The sequence below is a fragment of the Gallus gallus genome, chromosome 14 (genome assembly GCF_016699485.2).
Source record: "Gallus gallus isolate bGalGal1 chromosome 14, bGalGal1.mat.broiler.GRCg7b, whole genome shotgun sequence".
Taxonomy (NCBI): domain Eukaryota; kingdom Metazoa; phylum Chordata; class Aves; order Galliformes; family Phasianidae; genus Gallus; species Gallus gallus.
The window spans coordinates 1,543,623-1,558,526 of NC_052545.1; the positions used below are offsets into that span (position 1 = coordinate 1,543,623).

General features: G+C 44.6%; 1 long non-coding RNA gene across 5 annotated transcripts in view; it reads left to right on the forward strand.

Moving 5' to 3' along the window:
* The window catches only part of LOC121106796, a 195,014-nt gene that overhangs the window by 134,827 nt on the left and 45,283 nt on the right, over positions 1-14,904 (forward strand). The gene's annotated exons all lie outside the window — the stretch shown is intronic.

The window sequence follows — 14,904 nt, forward strand, 5'->3', positions numbered from 1 at the left end:
ACCTGTAGCTTGGTAAACACGGGCAGCGTAATATAAATTTTCCAGTTTTCAATTTCAACACGAGTTTGTAATTTAAAAGGTAATTTGGGAAGGACACATTTTGGAACTCAGCGCCGCTTGTGCTCACTGCTGGTTCTGTCTGACTGCTCAGAATGCAACTACTGCATCAGAAGGTGATGTGATTTCAGCCGTTGCTATAAATTCATCCCTACTGCTATCCATTAAAACTAATGGAATTATATCAGGATTAGTTTTGGCCCACTTTAAAATCTTTAGACACCGGAGAAAAAAAACTATATTATGCTTGTCAGGAGGTAAAAATAAGTCTGACACAACCTTCTACGAATTCATATTTCATCCTTCGTTAATGTTACACTGTAATGATGCCCTGTGTTACTTTTCTAGCAGCTAAATCATTGTGCTGTTTTAAGGGGTTTTATGTGGTCCTTTGGGGACACAGCTGGCTGCAGCAGAGCACCTTCGTGTGTGTGTGTGTGTGTCTATATATGTATGTGTGCCTACATCTGTGTGTGTGTGTGTGTGTGTGTGCCTGTGTAGGTGTATGAGCATGTGTGAACGCAGATGAGAGCCAGGAGACCTCTGCATGTGGAAGCATTTTTTAGTGTTTTGAAAGAATTTATGGATCTTGCAGTTTTGTTCTATTTATTAAATAAATCTTAAAATTAAGAGCAAAATAGCATCTAAACGAGATAAATTTTATTAGTCATCACAAAAGCCAAATTCCTAATTTGTAGGCATTTAGCAATGCTGCTGCTTCTGTGGTTGGATCCTGAGAGAAACTTTATTAAAATGCAAATAGTGTAGCTGCAACACCGTTCCCTGATTAAATGAAAGAAGCATCACTTAGTACTCATTGAAGTCAAATGTAATCAAGATAGAATTGACTTTAAATTCAGTTCATGTAAACAGTGCTCATTCTAACCCTTAAAAATCCATAACATCACAAAAATGCCAGCATTATTTTTTGAATGGATACAAGGGGAAGAGAAAACTGCTTACATGCTGGACACATTTATAATGGGAGTAATGCTAGCCTAAGGTAACTGCAAGATTGATACTCCTCCACTGCTATAAACTAGGAATATGTATGGGAATGTGGTGGGATTCTCCCAGGCTGAGTGAAATGGTGGAGACCTCTCACATGTTTGCAGCCTGGGACAGCCCTGGTCCTTCCTCCTTCACCACAGGGTCACACAACCCAAACGCCCCGCAGGTATTGTGCAGTGGGAGTACAGAGATGTGCCTGCTGGCTGAACCTCTGGGCTCCATCCCCAGGAGAACACCCGGCAAATAGCCAATTCCAGGAATATCTCCTGGTGATACGTCACACCCCTCAGTTTGGACAGATCAGGGTGCAAAGGAAAGGCTCTGCCTGTATTAAGGACCAGGCACTGGACATGCCTGGCTGACCCTCAGTCTGGGGCTTGTAGGAGTCTTTTTGTGCTAAGAGAATGAGCGGTGTGCCTGCTAAGCAGTGTGCGTCTTTTGCTTACTAAGAAGCAACTCTTAATATCTCCATTAAGCCCTGAGGCTCTGAAGAGTGTGTGACTGGGAGGTAAAAGCTTGTACTGACGTGGTGTAAATGCAAGGCTGAGGAAATGCTTGAGGAGCCTTGAGATCTTTGATGTCTCGTGTCTTGGGAAGATCACTGCCATGAGCAGTATTCAGCCCTGCTGATTTCTGAGGCCGCAATGTGGTGGGATGTGGAGGAGAACAGATAAACGTTCTTCAGGCTCAGGTTTTCCCACCTGATTACTCCACTGACCACAGTGAGCTGGAGATGTAGGTGCTCGCTGTACGGGCTGCTGAACAAACGGAGAGATCTTCACCTCCAGTGAAGGAGGATGCTATAAACCCGTCCTTAGAGTGAATAAACAAACGCCATGAGCTGGGTTTGCTGGGAGAGCATGCGATAATGCTGCATCTACCTCCCTGCTTTCTTCTGCTCTGGGTTTTGCTTTATTTTCATATTGATCTTCCTAAGGAGAGCGACTTAACTTTTAAGTGAGTTGCCTGGGGTTTTTCTGAACAATGGCTCAGGCCACATTCAACAGAAGCATTCGTATTAACGTTATGATGGTCTCCTAGCAGCTCCAATTAGATTATCCAGGAAGAAAATGATATTTTGAATTACTCTGATTTCTCGTGGTTTTATGTATTCAATATTTCTCCCTAGGTGATGACTCCTAATAGCAATCACTATGCACATTTCCCAGACATTACACTGAATGATTTAAAGTTGGAGAAATTTCTCTTTGGAAGCCAATTGGTACAAAGGTAGTTGGAGTGCTGGTCCATTTTAACATAACCACTAAAGTGCAAATGGAAATTAATTCACTTTGCAAAGTGTGTTTCAGGATGTGTTTAAGCAAACGAAAATCAACAAATCAAAGGTCATTCTTGAAGAGAAGATGCAGAAATGTGGAGAAAGTGCCTTGGAGCACATCTCCTAATTGAATCCCCGTGGAAGAAATCATGGTGAAATGTAAAGACCAGAGTCACCCCATCTGGGATGGGTCAGGCAGGTCAGAACATCAATTATCGAGATGGCTTTGACTGTCTTATTGCAATTGACTGTAGCAAAAAGTAAGCCAGTGTATCTGGGAGTAACAAGAGGCAATAGGTTCATAATTCCTCCTGGTAATAAGCTGTTTCGCTCCAAATTTCATATTCTTCCATTTAATATTGCACTCCATTAAAAAGAAATTGCTTCATAAAAGTTTTATAAGTGGTATAATTGGAAAGAAAGGTGGAATCTCTGTGAATCCCATTCATTTCCCTTTTTGCAAATCTATCACTTTCTAATGAAACATTCGCATCGTGACCGTGATCTCCTGCAAGCAGCTCCCTGGGCACAGAGCATCCAGCCCACAGCGCTCAGCTCGTTCTGATCTGGGTCTGTGATCCTTTTCTCCAAGGCTTTTTGCTGATGGCTCTTAGAATTTCAATCTTTAGATCAATTTATCTTACTAGATTGCTCCTACTTCACTGGCAATGAAGTACTTTATTATTTTTCGTATTGAATATTCTTTAGTGGTAGTGAGGATTGTATTTAATTACATGCATGAAGCACTTTGGGCAGCTTATTTGTAAACAACTGCTGTACTCGAAAGGACAAAGAAAGGAACAATCCTAAAAGATCCTCGTTGCTACCATCAGTATTTTGCATGATGAGTAAGGGGGGGGAAAAAAAAAGAAAGGAAAAAAGTGAGCCTGTTTGTATGTGTGTGTGATGTGCAGGGAAAAGGGGCAGAAAGTGTGGGGCTGTGGTGCAGTGGATGATGTCCCTCATGTTCAGGGTATCTTAATCTTAGATTGGGTTATTCTTTATTTGACTCGTGCTGGTTTCCTTACTGAGTAGCTGAAAGGCTTAAGTATTCTTAAATATTAGCTTTCTTTTCTTTTAATGTGGAAAATGGTGCATCTTTGGGTAGAAGTGGCTGAAATCCAGATGTGCATCCCTGCCCCCGGGGAGCCAAAACCCAGGTCATTTCTGGTTGTTGAGGCAGGGCTGGGGTTTGTTTTCTTTTGTTTTGTTCTCCATAGACTGACGATGAGTGCTAAACCTGTCACACTGTGTTTTCGTGTGTCACTGCTGTAAGCAGGCCAGTGGGACAGGTAACTTAAACTCCACCGAGGGACTACTGAAAAGCAGAGAAGAGCGTTAGCCGTTTCATGGGCTGCATAGAAAAAGATAGGATGAAATCATTCCAGAAGCAGAAAGGAAATGTGATTTCCATGCCGCTTTATGATTTATACTTTCTGAGCTGTGCTACAAAGGACAGCAATGAAAGGAAAGCAAAACATCCTCTGGTGATATTCCAGCAACATTACAGATTACGGAAGGATCGCAGCTGAAGGCTGCCAAGCTCCCCTCAGCAAAGCTTGGCGGAGGAGCTGTGCTGTCCCCTCCAGCCCCGCTCTGCTGCTGCTGTGCTCCAGCAGATCTGAATGTGCCCTGGGACACCCTCTGTCCTTGCCCCTGCGTTTCATTTTCTTCCAATCCTCCTCAGTAATTTTGGGAATCAGGAGGCTGACTGGAGGTCTGGTAGCCTGCGGCAGCTCTGCTCTATTTTCATGTTATCTGTTGGCTCAGGTGGGCTTAACACCAATGCTATGGAGGTCAGCGTAGAAAGATTTAGAAGAAGATTACAAAGAGTAAGAGATACAGACAAAAGCTGTGATTCCCCAGCAGTGTCTGCTGCGTGTATCAGACCAGCGCTGAGATGCAGAAAGAAGAGGAGGTGCTCTTCCATCACCGGGTTCTCCGTTGTCGCTCAGGTCGGTGTTAGGACAGGCAGAACCCCGTGCTTCCACACAGCAACACACCTGGCTGGAAAGCTTCCCACAGCATCTCACAACCGATTTCTTCTGACCTTTGCTGGTGAGGGATCCTTGAACGGGACCACCTGATGGTTAGTGGCAGAACTGAGACATCTTTTCTGGGATGACACACAGTGTGTGCAGCACTAACACTCTCCTGTTTTCTGACTGCAGTCCCTGAGGTACAAACAGAGCAGCACCAGTGTGACAGACAGAGTTGGCATGTGTAACTTACAAATAAATTGGAAATTGCCCTTAAACATCTGAAGATGATGTCTGGAAGACTGAGGTTTAAATTGCTGAAGCTTGGCTTAGATGTCTAACTAGAAAAATACACTTATTCCATCACCCTACTAATCCCAGTTCAGCAAATTTGACCCTGTTGCATCAAAGGCCTAAATGTAAGACCACAGTCAGATGCAGAGCAGAGATGAAGGAACGACATGGTGACAACATGGCCTGCATGGCCATGGCAGTGCTGAGCACTGTTTGAATGGGATACATGGGCAAAAGCTCTGCTCAAGTGTGGGGAGCTGAGATAGGGAGAAAGGGAGCTTCTCAGGTTTGTGATATTGCCTTGAAATGTGTGCTAATAGCCGTGCTAAAGGAAAACTTACTTTGTGTAAACTTCTGCACAGGATTTCTGACCTCTCTGGACTTAAGTGAACATAAGGTCCGGGTTCTTTGTCTTCCTGCATTTGTGCATTTTGCACTCCTCTTCGTAGCCATGGCTAATTCAACCCTAGGAGGTATCTCTGATTTGCTGTATAATATAAACTGTTGAATTCAGCCATAAAATTTAGCATGAAAAACTGTTTTTTCTTGTAGCTGTGATTCAAATACTCTATCTCAAAGATGCCACATTCTGTTTTGTGGGACTTCTAGAAGAGTTTATACTATCGCTTCTTTGGGCTCCATACATACTTTGTTGAAAGGAACTTTTCCAGTATATTGGGTGTTTTATTTTTAGGGTCTGTTTTGGCAGAATAAGTTCAAATAATCTCGGTGGAACTCGAGAATAGTTTAACCAGGATCAAATGCTTGCTGAATTGGAGTATTGAAGATTTTTTTTTGGAAGGGTTATGTCTAAGGTTGAGGGAGGGGGCCGTGTATTGGGTGGAACTCTGGAGGTCTCCATTTCACAAATTTAGAAGACTTGTCTGTTGTTGGCTGCTTAATGTCAGACGTTCCTCTGATCTGGGCAAGAAGCCTCATAAAGTGTGAATCCTCTTATCTGCTGAGATAGATCTTGAGAGAAACTTTATTGTCAGGATTGGCTTCAGTTGCAAAACTTGGAGCTGCATTGCAGGGCCCTCCACTCGCGTTCCATAAGGTTTCTCCAGCACATCCAGGCGGTGGTTTGGCTCAGCAGTAGAATCAAGATGGAGCTCTTGCTCAGGGCCCTCTTTTTCAGGTGCTTCCTCTTGTGTCCTTATAGACTTAGCAGCCATCCAGTTCTTTGTCTTACCTCAGAAGGTAATGTTTCCACACTCAATTTTATCCTCAGCACACAGTGCTGATGTCCTTTCCAACCTGACTGCATGTTTGCTGAACGTGGTGCTCTGGGCTGGGCACGGGGCTCAGTGAAGCTGTGCACAGTGAGTGACTTCATGTACTCCCATGTTCCAGTTGGAAACAACTCTGTGATGCTCACTGAGCTGCAGACATTTGGTTCTATATAATCCTTTGTCCGCAGCCTGACATAGCTGGAAACAAAAGCATTTCCTAATGTGATTGCTCAACCTGTTTCATTGAAGAGCTCCCACATTTTCCCTCTTCTTTCTGCTGTCACTGGAATAGACAATTTGAACTATTCTAGCTGTCTGTTGTTGTGGTAAGTGCAGGTCTGTCTTCACGTTTGTTGTGTTGCTAGGGAATGTGTGCAGCTTTTGTTGCTTTTGAATTATAGCTGCTAGCACTTATCTTCAGCAAATAGTGTTTATAGCAAGTTCTTTGAAAGCAGTGCAGTCATTTGTACTTAAGACAGAATTATGGCAGCAGCAAACAATTATAGGAAGGAATTTAGCCCGGTGTTGCTTTTACACACAGGAAACTGCTTACTCATTATTCATTTTTGTAAGAACAGTTTCCTTAAATTTCTAGAAGAAGGGAAGAAGAGGATTTTACCAGTGCTGGCTAAAAGGGACAATTTCCATTTGCCAAGGAGGCGTCCTGTGAAGCTAAAAATGTTTTGTGGAGCCTTAAGCATTTCAGTGATCCCTTGGGAAGGGGTGAGGATCGAAGAAGTGAAGGAGGGCTGGGGAAGTGGAATGACTGGGATGCTGATCTGGGATGAGCAACTGGGACTTGAACTTCCCATATGGTTTCATAACAGCCATACACTCTTGCATCCTCTTTCTAGATGGAGAAGCTGAGGTTTTATTCAGAAAGTGGCCACTTTGGCACAGTTTTATTTTCATGGCTGGATTAGAAATGGATTTAGTTTTGTTCAAGTGCAAAACAGAAAATGTTTTCCACGTTTTGTTGTGGTTACATTGAAAATTCTCACAAAATGGAATTGTTGTTGCTGGGTCAGTTCTAATTTGCCAGCATTCCGAAATTATACCAGGCAATTCTGTCTCCCCGTTCCTGTTTTACAGACGTTTTGTTGCATACTGTAGCAGCGTGTGCCTTGTTCTGTAATCAAGACAGAAAGGGGTGGAATGAGAAGGGTGATCCTGGTTCGAAACCTCGAAGATCCACTTTAAGCAAGGGACATGGATGTGTTGTGTTCACAGGAAGAACCCATTGCCTTACTGACATGCAGATCTACTGCATTGGCCCAAGAGTCAACTGCAGGGCTCTCAGCAGGAAAAAGTTGGTGCTTCCAATTGCCCTGGTGAGGGATGGGTTGAGCTGCCATCTTTTGTGCTGTCCTCTAAAACTTCTGTGGTGAAGGTGGGTGTACTTGGTGTTACCCAAGTGCAGCTTCATGACAATACAGGCAAAGTGAAACTGTGTTAAGTGAGAGGTTTATTGTTTGGGTTTTATTTTTCATTTTGGGATGCCGTTCATTGACTTCTGTAGATCTTAAGGGCTCTTTTTCAGTTGCCTTCCAGCTGTAGGCACTTAAAAAATGCAATCCCTATCAGGTGATAGTATAAGATTTGTTTTTCCTCTCTTCAAACTGTAAGAAAAACAAATGCCTACCCTATTCACTCCCATTTAGCCTAATAATTTATGGACCTGTCAGTATTGACAATGTGTTTCTTTTTTCCGACATCTTTGTTCTATGATAGAACTTTAGAAAGAACTGACAGGAGAGACGTAATCTCCCTTTATATCTTGATTATATGTAATTTGTGCTGTCCAGAGCCATGTACTTCTAGTCAGTGTAACTCACTGAGACCTACACAGCGATGGTCAGGGTGAAATTTAGCACTTGGGGCTGAAGGTGGCAGTTCTGCAGGTGCTCCCAGCTTACGAAAGGATGCAAACTCCGAGAGCTGAGGCCCCTCCAAAGTCTGTGTGCTGGGATGGGTTGGGTGTCCCAGAACACGGACAACACCTGAGCTCACTGCCAGGAGCTTTCTACTTGCTGTTAGCACTCACACCTCCTGCAGGGACTCATTTCCAGAAGAGCATTTGAGTGCAAAGAATACAATTCTTGTTGTAGCAAAGCACACCGATACGATTTGTTTTGTGGTTTTATGTGTAGCACCTACTGTCTTTTGAGATTTGAAAATGAAACTAGCTGGAAGGCGGTGCGTAATTCCTTGAATGTGCAGTAAGTGAAATAAGCTTTTGACTTAAAGGTGTTTATAGCTACAGAAGCACAAAGTCTCCATTTCTTCTCTTTGAAATAAACTTTCCTCTGTTCTGTGCTGTTCCTTCTGAGCATCTGCAGCCTTTTTTTTTTTTTTTTTTTTTGCCTCTGTGGCATTACTGAGAATTCCCAGTAAGCCTGGGCAGGTTGGCTGCGTTCTCAGCTGTACATACATGTGGTAGATCCCCATTACCTCTGTAACTTTTTGTTACTATCAGCTGCAAATCTTGCTTTGGGTTTTATTTCTCATTTTCACAGCCATGTGATGAAAATGTGACCTTCTGGAGGTGCTGCAGTCCTCCAGGACAGCAATGCTAACTTGTCTGGTTCTCAAGCTGAAGAGCTTCTTTTCGTTTGGGCACTGCTTGGTGAAAACACCTTTGGGCATGCCTTAGCTCTAGTGATGCTGAAGTGTCTTTTGATGTACATGATGAGATTTGGCTTGTTTTTGTGTTTTTTGTCTGTTTAAGCTCTCTTTGCAGACTGTGTAGGCCTCCTGCACATGCTGCTCGTAGCAATTGCTTGTCCCCTGCTTTTCCATTCACTGCTGTGACTGCATGGCTGATGCGTGTCTGTATGTACTGCTTTAATTCTCTTTGATATTATACATTATTTTACACCCCTGTGTTAAACTATAGGTCCTTGGCTGTGACTCTTCCCTTAAAATCACAAGAGGTAAATTATCAAGAAGCAAACTGGGAGAAAAAGCTGTTAATGAAAGGATTAAGCACTCCTCCAAGTGGGAGCAAATATTTGGTCAGGCAAAGGAGGGACTCTTGAAGACAGAACACTGTTTGTCTAACCGGGTTTCTGGCTGTCTGAGGTGATAATGGGATCATCAGAAAGGGTGGACTGGAAGTCCTGCAAGGGCAAGGTCTCTTCTTGGCTGTTCTAAGGAAGCTGCAGGACCACAGGCCTGGGATGTGCAGGCAGGAATGAGACAGGAGGGGGTGACCTATAAGGTGGCCTAAATGCCCATCCTGTTCTCTGATTGCTGGGGATGAATTTCTCCAGCTGGAGAGGAGTTCCAGTTCCTGCTTGTGTGGGCAATTTCCTTTCTCCTGTGGAAAGGACAACCGGAGAGGACCACCATTCAGGGCCTGTTCCCTGCCGCGCCACGGACTGCAGCATCGCTCACTGATGCAGGCAGGGCTGGGCGGATGTGACCAATATTGTCTTTTGTCACCATCATCACGTATTCTGGCATCTCAATTACTGCTGTAAAATAGTGGAAGGGGTTGCCAGGTCAGGTAGGTTAGATGAATTACCCAGCTCAGTTACTCCTATCTAAAATGATCCGTATCACTTTGCTGAGCGTCAGCGTTTCTCACTTTCAGAGCTGTGCTGGAGCTCTAGTTTCTCTCAGGCGTGAGCAGTCATTAAGAAATTCTTTGGAATTTGGGTCCTGAAAGGTAAAGCATAAACCACAATGTAGCTCACCTCAGTTACCATCCAGCTCAAATTCAACAGCTGCAGGTTGCAGGTTTCTGGTATCCGCCTGGGTTTTGTGCCGTTGCTTGCTGAGGCTGCAGTATGTGCTGGGATCAGTCTGGGGTACGTGATTCAAAATACAGAATGGAACATCTTTGCTTTGGGGAGAGGGGGAGAGGCGTTTGTAGTACAATCTAACGAAGTAGTACTTTTCCATTTCCAATTAGTTTTGTTCTACAATAAAACCGCCTTTGTCTGCAGAGATACTTAGTGAAAACTCAAATTAGAGCATATGAATCCAGAATATCAATCAGGTTGTGAACTATGTGAGATGCCTAGAAAATGAAAAACAAAGAGTGGATTACTATTGGTCAAAAGCGTGGATAAAAGAAGAGCAATAAATTCCAAGAGCAAATGTAACCAGATACAATGAGATTAAAAATGAATCAAGGTCAATTGTTGACTAAAACAGTTTAGTACAGATAAATAGGGTAATCAGGACTTTATGAGGCTTTATCCCAAAAGTCTTTAAATAGGGACTTGCCCAAGGACATCCAGCACATCACACCAAAAGCAGAACTCAAGCCCTCTGGGCCTGTGTTCTGCCCAGCCGTGAGCTGCAGATGCCCAAAACGCTGTTGGTAGAGAGGTTTCTGCCTGTGCTCAGGTTCCTCAGTGCTCTTTCTGCAAAACAACAGCAGGTATGTGAGGTGCAGCACAGGCAGTGCGCTGCGTGGCACATTGCTGGGCTGACGGGCAGTGTGAGCACAGCAGCCTGGGGGAGCTCTGCAGCTCCAGGGCATCATGTGCTGGGGCTGAGGAAGGTAGGAGCGACTCCTCCCGGAGCCTGACAGCCATAAAACAAGAGGAACCTCTTCAGTGCCTTGCTGTTTTCCCTTTGAAAGCAGTTTTATGCTGTGAAACCTTGAAGTGCCCAATAATCCTTGATGTCTTCTCCCTGGCTGGGTGCAATGATGATTATATGCTAGATTGCAGAGAAAAACATATAGATTAGTGCTTCAAAATGATCATAACGCTTTGTTGCACTGCTTTGCAATCTTCCAAAGTGCTTTACCGATACTCCGTTTTCAGACTCAATGCAGGGATGAGACAAAGATGATCAGTATGCACATCTCGTGGGTAAGGCGTGTGCAGGCCAAGGGGAATGGGAGCAGTACTTGTGTGTGCAGCCCTCAACCAGCAGCAGGAGGTTTGTAGCACTCCTAGAGATAAATGGTTCCAACTTGGCCTGGGCTTGGGTGGCTTTCTGGTGGCAGATGGGGAAGTTCCCCTGCTCTGCCAGGCTCTAGCTTTCTGCATCCCACTTTGTTCAGGTGGGCTGCCCGTCAGTGGGGACAGAGGCAGGCAGTCTTTAAGCTGCCACAGCAATGGAGACAGTGAACACCGAGGTGTGATTTTTGGCTTTTTTTTTTGCCCTTCTGTCAGAGGAAGCACTTCTCCAAGCAGTTTCTACTTCGTATTGCCCCCAAAGAATTCATGTTAGCAATATACAAATGAATCATTGCAGACTAAGACATTTTGATGGTAACTGGTCGTGGTTCACTTTGTACATTCACATCTGTTGCAGTTGTCGGTGCAAATACTAAGGCAGCCTATCTCACCTGCACATTTGCCCATGGAAAAGGAATTCTTGGCATAAATCCAATTCACCTTCAAGTGAATCTACATCACAGGACTCTGCCCTGATGTGGCAGAGCAGTGACTGCATGCTCCAGTTGGGCAGCTCCACGTGCAGGCGAAAGCCTTAGGTGGAGAAGCAGGGCAGACATCTGGAGAGGCAGCCCAGCAGCTCGCTGAAGGAAGCTTTGGCCTTAACTTAACTTGTCTGTCAGCACCGGTAGGATGAGTTTGGAAAGCTTGCCATCAGAATTAAGTTGGGCAACCATATGTATCCTGTCCTGCAGTAGTACTCCCAAACAAGGGATGCCTGCTGTTTGGCCAAGCAGTGTTTCAGCTGGTGTGGGAGGCAGAGCTCCTTCAGACTTCCTAAGTTGATGGTAACAGTGCTTTTAGACTCTTTACTGTGAAAATTCAATTTCTTAAGCATTAATTTAATACAAAAAGCTTTGTCAATTAGATAGCCTCATAATCTTATTTTAGCTCTGGATGCGAGAAGCACACAGACATGTGTCTGTCTGACTACCAGCAGCTGCAGACCGCGAGGGAGAATCAGAAGGCAAAAAACAGAGCAGTGATTTTGTTTGTCTGAGCAGATGAGAATAATTTATATGTACAGGCTATTTATAGGAAGGCTGCAGCGAGCTAATTAATTGTTTATAGGGAGAACTTTAAAGAGCATAACCTGAGATCTGACATTCTGTGTAATAATTATAATTAGAGATGAGCTGGAATCGAAAATCAGGATGTGAACACAGATACATTTTGGAAAACTTTTGAATCTGATCCAGACCTCAGCTGTGCAGACTGTGGCAGCCCTCAGGGCAGGCTGGAATGAAATCCTGGGCTGGAATTTGGCCTTCTGGGTTCCGGTAAAGCGCAAATCTTGCATCCACATTGTGCAGTTGGGTCCCACTCTTCATCATCATCTGGCATAGTGGGGGAGCAGCACACGGTGGGGGTGCTGTGCTGACATTTATAAGGTGGTTGTCAACCTTCTAAGCTGTTTAAGTAGCAGCCTAATTTCTGTGAAGTTCTCTTCAGCTTTGTGGGAAAGGATTGGCGCATTGGTGATTTCCAGATGTGGAGAAATAACAGAAGAACTGGAATGCTCAGCTTGGAAAGGCAGCGGGGGTACTTAGGGGTGGCCGTGGTTGTGCCAGGCACTCACCAGCACGTCTTTCCCACTCCTGTGCAAAAGCACCCAAATATTTTGAAACTTGGTTCTAATTTTAAGCTAATTAGAAGTCAACCACTGTGTTCTATGTAAATAAGTAGACAATGGTGAACCCGCAGTGAAAGAGCATTGAGTAGCCAAAGGATTAAATCTCGGTCAAATATTTATCCTAGCCAGCATATCTCAGTTTATATGAGATCCCTGTAAGCTGGAAGAAAAATGCATCCAAAGGAAGGAGACGTCCTGCCTGTGTGATTCAGTTAACAAATATGTGTCTGAATTTCAGATTTTGTTTGTTTTTCTTCCATGTACCAGAGGTAATTGCTCAAGAGTTTACAATGCTTTTCATAGGATGCTGGTGAACTTGGAAGCTGTATTCATCTCAGTGCAGCAGCCAGTCTGTTTTGTAGGCGGCATCCAGGAGGCCTTGCAGGACAGGGATGGCACTCTGGCAGGCAAGCATGCTTGCTTCCACAGCCATCACAGCCTGAGGAGAGTTAGGGTAAGTGAGGAGAGTTAGGGTAACGGAGGGCCTGCAGCACGTTTGGATCCGGTGGGGTCCCATGTGAGCAGCTCTGTCTGTGGCTGTCCAGCATTCAGCATTGCATAAGCGGGGATGCTGTGTGCTGCGGAGCTGTGGGCTGTCACCGTGGCAGTGATTTGCTGCTGACACTGCTTTGCTGCTTTTCACCAGAAACGTCTTCTGGCTGCTCATGGCCGAGCTTATGCTTTATTTTACTTTCTTAATTTCTCTTCCTACTTTGTTACTGACTCTTTGTGTGCCAAACTGGGGACTCTTTTCAACTCTTCTCAGTTGTTAATGTGTTTCCAGGCAAACCGATGTACTGTCACTGGAGCAGCTCCTGAACTGCACCATCTCGTGCTCCAGGAGCTGCAGGCCAGCTGTCCCATGTGAGCCCTCCCCCCGTGTCCCTAGCACCTGCTGAACTGCTGTGTGATGCTCTTATTTCCCTCATGTCGGTCGCAGGCGATGTTTTGCCCCTCAGGGTAGCTTTTCTGACTCATAAATACGTTGCTCTAAAACTACTCTTCCACCGCCGTGGTTTATAAAAGTGGGGGTTGGTTTCCACAGCTCAAACTGAACTGCAGAGCTGAGCTTCCTCAGCAGAGCGCTGCTGTGAGCTCAGTGCTGCTCGAGGAACTGTTCATCATTCTTGTCTTCTTCAGTGAGCTCGCAGGTCTGTCTAATAAGGACCACATGCGTAATCTTTTATTTATGTTATGGCCTATTTATCAATGTGAGGTGAGAATTTGACCTTATTGTGCAAACTTCAGTATTCCCAAGATGGGTCAGGTTTCCTCTTGCAGCTCTGCCCTCCTTCACCCTTTTGCATTTTCATGGCACTTCTTGTGACAAAGCTAATTAAGCCACACTCATATATAAGCACCATTGCACGCTTTTGTCAGTTAGGGAAAAAGATCTCTGAATATAGCTGAAGAAAGAAGTCTCTCTGAATGTCAGGGTGTGGTGTGTGGAGCAGGGAGGTTTTCATGTGAAGTCCGAGTTTGTTCAAATCATACTTTACTTTTGGCACTGCTATGAAAGCAAACTATTGACCCGTCCTGTGAATGTGTTCATCTCCGTTCAGTCTGGAGCAGTAAGGGAAAGAACAAAACCCAGAAGCCGTTATTATAACCTTCTTTCCTATCATTGCAAATGATGGAATGGTGATTGCAGTGGGCTTACAAAATATTTACCTTCCGTTGAGCGCTGAGGTTGCAACAGCTAAATCTGAAAGGCAGAAAGGGGGATCGGGTGGGGCTCGAGTTGGGAAATGGAGACCTGGGGGCAAATCCAGCTGCAGTGGGGACAGGGTCTGCTGTTAAAAGGAAAAAATGGTTTGGGCATCTGCACTGAGCTGGGCCCTGCGTGGCTTTGGTGTTCGCTCTGTATGCTTTCCAGAATGTTTTTTGTTGCTTTGTTTTCATTGTGGAGATATTTTGTTATTGTTTCTGACTTCGCCCATCCATTGAAATGCTTTGCCATGCACAACACATCCAGTTGTCCAAATTTTGGGGGATCCAAAGGTCTTGAGCTAATGACTTACAGAGAGGAAGCTCAGATGCTGCACAGCTCTGGGTGTAAATGAGAGGTCTTTGGGATAAGGGTGCACCTTCCGATCCGCTGCAGCCGAGTGGACTTAAGAAATTAGACTAACAGAGCCTTCCTCCTCTCCCTCTGGAAACAAAAGCAGAATAAATGAGAGCACACAGTGTTTTTCAGTTTTCCTGCTGCACTTTATGCCTAAATCAGAATTGCAGAGGGCACTAACAGCAGCCATTGAACTAACATGAGCTCGTTTCAGCTAAGCTTCAATTTTGCCATGAAAGTCAAATCAAACCACAGACAGCCCTTCAAAAACATGCACACAAACGAACCCGGAGCTGGATGGTTTTATCAGATCTGGTTCTCCACGTGCAGTACCTTTAAAGATAGGTACAGAATTCCAATGCAGGGTGATCTTACACGTGTGCCTGCGTCTTTTGGTTACAGCTGCACTGCTGTTTGCATGTGCTCTGTCCTCCC